We start from the raw sequence: 10287 nt of genomic DNA, 5'->3' as shown, positions 1-10287 counted from the left end.
TGAATTTTCGAAAATATCATTGGATCATTCTGCAGGTGGATCTATTCACCTGAAGAAAACGCCTGAAGAGGCTCAAGAATTCATTGACATGGTTGCAAACAACCAATTCATGTACACTTCTGAGAGGAATTCCGTGAACAATGGGATACCTCAAAAGAAAGGAGTTCTTGAAATTGATACTCTGAATGCCATATTGGCTCAGAACAAAGTGTTGACTCAACAGGTCAACATGATCTCTCAAAATCTGAATGGATTGCAACATGCATCCAACAGCACTAGAGAGGCAGCTTCTGAAGAAGCTTATGATCCTGAGAACCCTGCCATGGCAGAGGTTAATTACATGGGTGAACCTTATGGAAACACCTATAACTCATCATGGAGAAATCATCCAAATTTCTCATGGAAGGATCAATAAAAACCTAAACAAGGTTTTAACAATGGTGGACGCAACAGGCTGAACAATAGTAAGCCGTATCCATCATCTTCTCAGCAACAGACAGAGAATTCTGAACAAAACACTTCTAATTTAGCCAATGTAGTCTCTGATCTGTCAAAGGCCACTTTTAGTTTCATGAATGAAACAAGATCCTCCATTAGAAATCTGGAGGCACAAGTGGGCCAGCTGAGTAAGAAAGTCATTGAAACTCCTCCCAGTATTCTCCCAAGTAATACAGAAGAGAATCCAAAAGGAGAGTGCAAGGCCATTGATGTGATCAATGTGGCCGAATGCACAAGGGAGGAGGAGGACGAAAATCCTAGTGAGGAAGACCTCCTGGGACGTCCCTCAAGCAAGAAGGAGTCTCCTATTAAGGATCCAAAGGAATCTGAGGCTCATATAGAGACCATAGAGATTCCATTAAATCTCCTTCTGCCATTCATGAGCTCTGAAGACTATTCATCCTCTGAAGAGGATGAAGATGTAACTGGAGAGCAAGTTGCTCAATATTTAGGAGCTATCATGAAGCTGAATGCCAAGTTGTTTGGTAATGAGACTTGGGAAAGTGAACCTCCCTTGCTCATTAATGAACTGGATACTTGGATTCAGAAAATTCTACCTCAAAAGAAACAAGATCCTGGCAAGTTCTTAATACCTTGTACCATAGGCACCATGATCTTTGAAAAAGCTCTGTGTGATCTGGGGTCAGGGATAAATCTTATGCCACTCTCTGTAATGGAGAAGCTAGGGATCATTGAGGTACAACCTGCCTTGTTCTCATTACAATTGGTAGACAAGTCATTGAGACAAGCCTATGGAATAGTAGAGGACGTGCTAGTAAAGGTTGAAGGCCTTTACATCCCTGCTGATTTCATAATCCTAGACACTACGAAGGAAGATGATGAATGCATCATCCTAGGAAGACCTTTCCTAGCCACAGCAGGAGCTGTGATAGATGTCAATAGAGGTGAGTTAGTCCTTCAATTGAATGGGGACTACCTTGTGTTTAAGGCACATGGCCATCTCTCTGTGACAAAAGAGAGTAAGCATGACGAGCTTCTCTCAGTTCAGGGTCAAGAAGAGCTCCCACAGTCAAACTCTAAGTTTGGTGTTGGGAGGCCACAACCAAACTTAAGTTTGGTGTTAAGATCCCATATCCAAACTCTAAGTTTGGTGTTGGGACCACACTAAAATTGACCTGATCACCTTGTGGCTCCATGAGAGCCACTGTCAAGCTATTGACATTAAAGAAGCACTTGTTGGGAGGCAACCCAATTTTATTTATCTAATTTTTATTTTATTTTGTTATTTTGTGTTTTATTAGGTACATGATCATGAGGAGTCACGAAAAAAAAAATCAAAAAAATTAAAAATAGAGTCAAAAACAGAAGAAAAAAATTTTCACCCTGGAGGACGCACAGGCTGGCGTTCAACGCCAGTAAGGTGCATCTGGCCGGCGCTTAACGCCAGAACAGAGCACCATTCTGGCGCTGAACGCCAGAAACAAGCAACATCCTGGCGTTGAACGCCAGGAATGTGCCTAGAGGAGAAAAGCTGGCGCTGAACGCCAGTAACAAGCATGAAACTGGCGCTCAACGCCAGAAACATGCATTACATGGGCGTTGAACGCCCAGAACATGCATCAATGGGCGTTTGAACGCCAGAATGATGCATGAAGGCATTTTACATGCCTATAGGGTGAAGGAATGGTATTTCTTTACACCTCAGGATCCTGTGGACCCCACAGGATCACCTCAGGATCTGTGGACCCCACAGGATCCCCACCTACTATATTCCCACCTTACCTTTTAATCCTAATCACACTCTCCTAATCCTAAATCTCATTCTTCCTACTCCCCATGTCACACTTCCCAATCACCTCAATTCCTCTTCCCAATTTCCCCATTCACCATTCACATCACCTCACTCTTCCCCATAAACCCCACCTACCTTCATAAAATTCAAATTCAATTTCCCACCCATTCCCACCCAAATTGGCCGAACACCCACCCTCCCCTCTCCCTATAAATACCCTTCCCTTCTACTTCATTTTCACACAACACAACCCCTTCTTCTCCCACATAGCCGAACCTACCTCTCTCCCTCTCTACCATACTTTCTTCTTCTTCTTCTACTCTTCTTTTCTTTTTTGCTCGAGGACGAGCAAAATTTTAAGTTTGGTGTGGTAAAAAGCATAAGCTTTTTGTTTTTCCATTACCATCAATGGCACCTAAGGCCGGGGTATCCTCTAGAAAAGGAAAAGGGAAGACAAAAGCTTCCACCTCCGAGTCATGGGAGATGGAAAGATTCATCTCCAAGAGCCATCAAGACCACTTCTATGATGTTGTGGCAAGAAGAAAGTGATCCCTGAGGTCCCTTTCAAGCTCAAGAAGAATGAGTATCCGGAGATCCGACATGAAGTTCGAAGAAGAGGTTGGGAAGTCTTAACCAACCCCATGCAACAAGTCGGAATCTTAATGGTTCAAGAGTTCTATGCCAATGCATGGATCACTAGGAACCATGACCAAGGTATGAACCCAAGTCCAAAGAATTATCTCACAATGGTTAGGGGGAAATACTTGGATTTCAGTCCGGAAAATGTAAGGTTGGCATTCCACTTGCCTATAATGCAAGGTGATGAACGCCCCTACACTAGAAGGGTCAACTTTGATCAAAGGTTGGACCAAGTCCTTATGGACATTGTGTGGAAGGAGCTCAGTGGAAGAGAGACTCCAAAGGCAAGCCAGTCCAACTAAGAAGACTGGACCTCAAGCCTATAGCTAGAGGATGGTTGGAGTTCATTCAACGCTCCATCATTCCTACTAGTAACCGATCTGAAGTTACTGTGGATCGGGCCATCATGATTCATGGCATCATGATTGGAGAGGAAGTAGAAGTTCATGAGGTCATCTCCAATGAAATCTACAAAATAGCCGACAAGCCCTCACCTATGGCACGGCTAGCTTTTCCTCACCTTATTTGCCATCTATGTTACTCAGCTGGAGTTATCATAGAAGGAGATGTCTCCATTGAAGAAGACAAGCCCATCACCAAGAAAAGGATGGAGCAAGCAAGAGAAGCTCCTCACGGTTTTCAAGAGGTGCATGAGGAAGTTCATCATCAAGAAATCCCTGAGATGCCTCAAGGGATGCACTCTCCTCCAAACAACTATTGGGAGCAACTCAACACTTCTTTAGAAGGTTTAAGTCACAATGTGGAACAATTAAGGGTGGAACATCATGAGCACTCCATCATTCTCCAAGAAATAAGAGAAGATCAAAGAGCAATGAGGGAGGAGCAACAAAGACAAGGAAGGGACATAGAAGAGCTAAAGAACATCATTGGTCCTTCAAGAAGAAGACACCACTAGAGGTGGATTCATTCCTTGTCCTTTATTTCTTTCTGTTTTCGGTTTTTAGTATTGTGTTTATCTATGTTTTGTGTCTTTATTTCATGATCATTAGTATGTAACCATGCCTTAAAGCTATGAATAAAATCCATTACTCATTCACTTCTCTTAAAAGAAAAATGTTTTAATTCAAAAGAACAAGAAGTACATGAATTTCGAATTTATCCTTGAATTTAATTTCATTATATTGATGTGGTGACAATACTTTTTGTTTTCTAAATGAATGATTGAACATTGCATAATTTTGATCTTGTTGTTCATGAATGTTAAAATTGTTGGCTCTTGAAAGAATGATGAACAAAGAGAAATGTTATTGAGGATCTGAAAAATCATGAAATTGATTCTTGAAGCAAGAAAAAGCAGTGAAAAAGAAGAAGCATTCGAAAAAAAAAGAGTATATAGAAAAAGAAGGAGCAGTAGAAAAAGCCAATAGCCCTTAAAACCAAAAGGCAAGGGTAAAAAGGATCCAAGGCTTTGAGCATCAATGGATAGGAGGGCCCAAGGAAATAAAATCCAGGCCTAAGCGGCTAAATCAAGCTGTCCCTAACCATGTGCTTGTGTCATGAAGGTCCAAGCAAAAAAGCTTGAGACTAAGTGATTAAAGTCGTGATCCAAGGCAAAAGAGTGTGCTTAAGAGCTCTGGACACCACTAACTGGGGACTTTAGCAAAGCTAAGTCACAATCTGAAAAGGTTCACCCAGTTATGTGTCTGTGGCATTTATGTATCCGGTGGTAATACTGGAAAACAAAGTGCTTAGGGCCACGGCCAAGACTCATAAGTAGCTGTGTTCAAGAATCAACATGCTTAACTAGGAAAATCAATAACACTATCTGAAATTCTAAGTTCCTAGAGAAGTCAATCATTCTAAACTTCAAAAGAAAAAGTGAGATGCCAAAACTGTTCAGAAGCAAAAAGCTACAAGTCCCGCTCATTTAATTATAATTAATATTCATTGATATTTCTGAATTTATAGTATATTCTCTTCTTTTTATCCTAATTGATTTTCAGTTGCTTGGGGACAAGCAACAATTTAAGTTTGGTGTTGTGATGAGCGGATAATTTATACGCTTTTTGGCATTGTTTTTAGGTAGTTTTTAGTAAGTTCAAGCTACTTTTAGGGATGTTTTCACTAGTTTTTATGTTAAATTCACATTTCTGGACTTTACTATGAGTTTGTGTGTTTTTCTGTGATTTCAGGTAATTTTTGGCTGAAATTGAGGGACTTGAGCAAAACTCTGAAAAAGGCTGACAAAAGGACTGCTGATGCTGTTGGAATCTGACCTCCCTGCACTCGAAATGAATTTTTTGGAGCTACAGAACTCCAATTGGCGCGCTCAACGGCGTTGGAAAGTAGACATCCAGGGCTTTCCAGCAATATATAATAGTCTATACTTTATTCGGAAATTGACGACGTAACTTGGCGTTGAACGCCAAGTTCATGCTGCTGTCTGGAGTTAAACGCCAGAAAAACGTCATGATCCGGAGTTGAACGCCCAAAACACGTCATAACTCGGAGTTCAACTCCAAGAGAAGCCTCAGCTCGTGGATTGATCAAGCTCAGCCCAATCATACACCAAGTGGGCCCCGGAAGTGGATTTATGCATCAAATACTTACCCATGTAAACCCTAGGAGCTAGTTTATTATAAATAGAACATTTAACTATTGTATTAGATGTCTTTTGACCACGTTACATCTTTGGTCTCAGTTTTGTTTTATTCTTTATCTTAGGAGACTATTGATCACGTTTTAGGGGGCTGGCCATTCGGCCATGCCTGAACCCTTTACTTATGTATTTTCAACGGTGGAGTTTCTGCACACCATAGATTAAGGGTGTGGAGCTCTGCTGTACCTCAAGTATTAATGCAGTTCTATTTTCTTTTATTCAATTCTCTCTTATTCTTATTCCAAGATATTCATTCGCACCCAAGAACATGATGAATGTGATGATTAGATAACCCTCATTATCATTCTCACTTATGAACGCACGTGATTGACAACCACTTCCGTTCTACATGCAACAGAGCTTGAATGTGTATCTCTTAGATTCCCCAACAGAATCTTCGTGGTATAAGCTAGATAGATGGCGGCATTCATGAGGATCCGGAAAGTCTAAACCTTGTCTATGGTATTCCGAGTAGGATTCTAGGATTGAATGACTGTGACGAGCTTCAAACTCCTGAAGGCTGGGCGTGATGACAAGCGCAAAAGAATCAATGGATTCTATTCCAACCTGATTGAGAACCGACAGATGATTAGCCATGCGAGTGACAGCCGCAGAGGACCATTTTCACTGAGAGGATGGGATGTAGCCACTGACAACGGTGATGCCCTACATACAGCTTGCCATGGAAAGGAGTAAGAAGGATTGAGTTGAAGCAGTAGGAGGGCAGGCGTCCTTGAGCCTTACAGTATCTCCATATGCTTATCTGAAATTCCTACCAATGAATCTGCATAAGTGTTCTATCCCTTTTATTATTTCATTTATTTTCTTATTATTAATTTCCGAAACCATAAAACAATTTTAATCTGCCTAACTGAGATTTACAAGGTGACCATAGCTTGCTTCATACCAACAATCTCTGTGGGATCGACCCTTACTCACGTAAGGTTTATTACTTGGACGACCCAGTACACTTGCTGGTTAGTTGAACGGAGTTGTGGATTCAACCAGTGCCATAAGAATGATTTCATCTCAAAATAGTTAGAACATTGATCACAATTTCGTCGACCAGGCATCACCATCATCAATGGCTACTTTTAATCCTCTCGGGAAAATGGTCCTATGCGCTGTCACTGCACGGCTAATCGTCTGGAGGCATCACCCTTGTTGATAGCTACATCCCATCCTCTCAGTGAAAATGGTCCAAATGCTCTGTCACAGCACGGCTAATCATCTGTCGGTTCTCAATCAGGTTGGAATAGAATCCATTGATTCTTTTGCGTTTGTCATCACGCCCAGCCTTCAGGAGTTTGAAGCTCGTCACAGTCATTCAATACCGGAATCCTACTCGAAATACCACAGACAAGGTTAGACTTTCCGGATTCCCGGGATCCTACTCGGAATACCACAGACAAGGTTAGACTTTCCGGATCCCCATGAATGCCGCCATCTATCTGGCTTATACCACAAAGATTCTATTGGGGAATCTAAGAGATATGCGCCCGGCCTAAGGTAGAACGGAAGTGGTTGTCAGTCACGCGCGTTCATAGGTGAGAATGATGATGAGTGTCACGGATCATCACATTCTTCAAAGTGTTGTGCAACGTATATCTTGGAATAAGAATAAAAGAGAATTGAATAGAAATTAATAGTAATTGTATTGAAACTTGAGGTACAGCAGAGCTCCACACCCTTAATCTATGGTGTGCAGAAACTCCACCGTTGAAAATACATAAGTGAAAGGTTCAGGCATGGCCGAATGGCCAGCCCCCTAAATGATCGAAAGACCAAATGATCAAAGACTAAACAGTCAAAAGATTAAACTGTCAAAAGATGTCTAATACAATAGTAAATTATCCTATTTATACTAGACTAGCTACTAGGGTTTACATGAGTAAGTAATTGATGCATAAATCCACTTCCGGGGCCCACTTGGTGTATGCTTGGGCTGAGCTTGATCTATCCACGAGCTGAGGCTTCTCTTGGAGTTGAACTCCAAGTTATAATGTGTTTTGGGCGTTCAACTCCGGATCATGACGTGTTTCTGGCGTTTAACTCCAGACAGCAGCATGTACTTGGCGTTCAACGCCAAGTTACGTCATCAATTTCCAAATAAAGTATGGACTATTATATATTGCTGGAAAGCTATGGATGTCTACTTTCTAACGCCGTTGAGAGCGCGCCATTGGGAGTTTTGTAGCTCCCGAAAATCCATTTTGAGTGCAGGGAGGTCAGATTCCAACAGCATCAGCAGTCCTTTTGTCCGCCTTTTTCAGAGTTTTGCTCAAGTCCCTCAATTTCAGCCAGAAATTACCTGAAATTACAGAAAAACACACAAACTCATAGTAAAGTCCAGAAATGTGAATTTAACATAAAAACTAATAAAAACATCCCTAAAATTAGCTTGAACTTACTAAAAACTACTTAAAAACAATGCCAAAAAGTGTATAAATTATCCGCTCATCAGTGTCTAAGCATTAAAAATTTCTAAGTTTGGTGTCTTGCATGTTTTTCTTTTCTTTAAAATTTTTCAAAAATAAGTCTTGATGTTCATCTTGATCTTCAAAGTGTTCTTGGTGTTCATCTTGATATTCATAGCGTTCTTGCATGCATCATGTGTTTTGATTCATAATTTTCATGTTGTGAGTCATTTTTATGTTTTTCTCTCTCATCATTAAAAATTCAATTTCAAAAAAAAAAATAAATATATCTTTTCCTTTTTTTTCTCATAAATTTCAAAAATTTGAGTTGACTTAGTCAAAAATTTTTTAAAACTTAGCTATTTCTTATAAGTCAAGTCAAATTTTCAATTTTAAAAATCCTATCTTTTCAAAATCCCTTTCAAAAATCAAATCTTTTTCATTTTTCTTTTATGATTTTTGAAAATTTAAAATTATTTTTCAAAATCTTTTTCTTACCTTTATTTCAAAATTTCGAAAATTTTACTAACAATTAATGTGATTGATTAAAACATTTGAAGTTTGTTACTTTCTTGTTAAGAAAGGTTCAATTTTCAAATTCTAGAATCATATATTTTAGTTTCTTGTTAGTCAAGTAATCAATTTTAAATTTTAAAAATTAAATCTTTTTCAAAATATCATTTTCAATCGTATCTTTTAAAAATATCTTTTTTTCAAATCATATCTTTCTCAAAATCAATTTCAAAATATCTTTTCTAACTTCTTATCTTTTTAAAATTGATTTTCAAATATTTTTCAACTAACTAATTGACTTTTTATTTGTTTTAAAATTCTTATCTTTTTCAAAACCACTTAACTACTTCCTCCTCTCTAATTTTCAAAAATTCCTCCCTCTTTTTCAAAACTTTATTAATTAACTAATTGTTTCAAATTTTAATTTTATTTTTAATTCTTCTCTTAATTTTCGAAAATCACTAACCCTTTTTTCAAAATTAATTTTCGAAATTCTCTCCCTCTCATCTTCTTCTATTTATTTATTTATTTACTAACACTTCTCTTCATCTCAAGAATTCGAACCTATCTTTCCCCTTGTGTTTGGATTCTTAACTCTTTTCCTTCTTCTATTCCTTTCTTCTTCTACTAACATGAAAGAATCTATATACTGTGACATAGAGGATTCCTCTTCCTTTTCTGTTCTCTTCTTTTTCATATAAGCAGGAACAAGAAAAAAGGCATTCTTGTTGAAGTTGATCCTGAACATAAAAGGACTCTGAAGAAGAAACTGAGAGAAGCTAAAATACAACAATCCAAAGACAACCTTACTAAAATTTTTGAACAAGAAAAGGATATAGCAGCCAAACCCAACAACAATAATGCAAGGAGGATGCTTGGTGACTATACTACACCTACTTCCAAGTTTGATGGAAGAAGCATCTCAATCCTTGCCATTGGAGCAAACAATTTTAAGCTGAAACCTCAACTAGTTGCTCTAATGCAACAGAACTGCAAGTTCCATGGACTTCCATCAGAAGATCCCTACCAGTTTTTAACTAAGTTCTTGCAGATCTATGAGACTGTTAAGACTAATGGAGTAGATCCTGAAGTCTACAGGCTCATGCTTTTCCCTTTTGTTGTAAGAGACAGAGCTAGAACATGGTTGGACTCACAACCTAAAGATAGCCTGGACTCTTGGGATAAGCTGGTCACGGCCTTCTTGGCTAAGTTCTTTCCTCTTCAAAAGCTGAGCAAGCTTAGAGTGGATGTTCAGACCTTCAAACAGAAAGATGGTGAATCCCTCTATGAAGCTTGGGAAAGATACAAACAGATGACCAAAAGGTGTCCTTTTGCATGCTTTCAGAGTGGACCATTTTGGATATATTCTATTATGATCTATCTGAGTCCTCTAAGATGTCACTGGACCATTCTGCAGGTGGATCCATTCACCTAAAGAAAACACCTGCAGAAGCTCAAAAACTTATTAACATGGTTGCAAATAACCAATTCATGTACACTTCTGAGAGGAATTCTTTGAATAATGGGACGCCTCAGAGGAAGGGAGTTCTTGAGATTGATACTCTGAATGCCATATTGGCTCAAAACAAAATGTTGACTCAGCAAGTCAACATGATTTCTCAAAGTCTGAATGGATGGCAAAATGCATCCAACAGTACTAAAGAGGCATCTTCTGAAGAAGAAGCCTATGATCCTGAGAACCCTGCAATGGCAGAGGTAAATTACATGGGTGAACCTTATGGAAACACCTATAATTCCTCATGGAGAAATCAGCCAAATTTCTCATGGAAGGATCAACAAAAGCCTCAACAAGGCTTTAATAATGGTGGAAGAAATATGCTCAGCAA

General features: G+C 39.1%; 1 non-coding gene across 1 annotated transcript; it reads right to left on the bottom strand.

The window, feature by feature from the left end:
• Nucleotides 1-9674: 9674 nt before the first annotated feature.
• On the bottom strand, nt 9675-9781 carry LOC130971594 (small nucleolar RNA R71). Its single transcript, XR_009082805.1, has one exon. It is a non-coding gene; the product is annotated as a small nucleolar RNA R71 (small nucleolar RNA).
• Nucleotides 9782-10287: the final 506 nt, after the last annotated feature.

The sequence above is a fragment of the Arachis stenosperma genome, chromosome 3, assembly GCF_014773155.1.
Source record: "Arachis stenosperma cultivar V10309 chromosome 3, arast.V10309.gnm1.PFL2, whole genome shotgun sequence".
NCBI lineage: Eukaryota > Viridiplantae > Streptophyta > Magnoliopsida > Fabales > Fabaceae > Arachis > Arachis stenosperma.
Note: the sequence above shows the minus strand (reverse complement) of the source record. Positions and strands in the feature narration are given on the sequence as shown.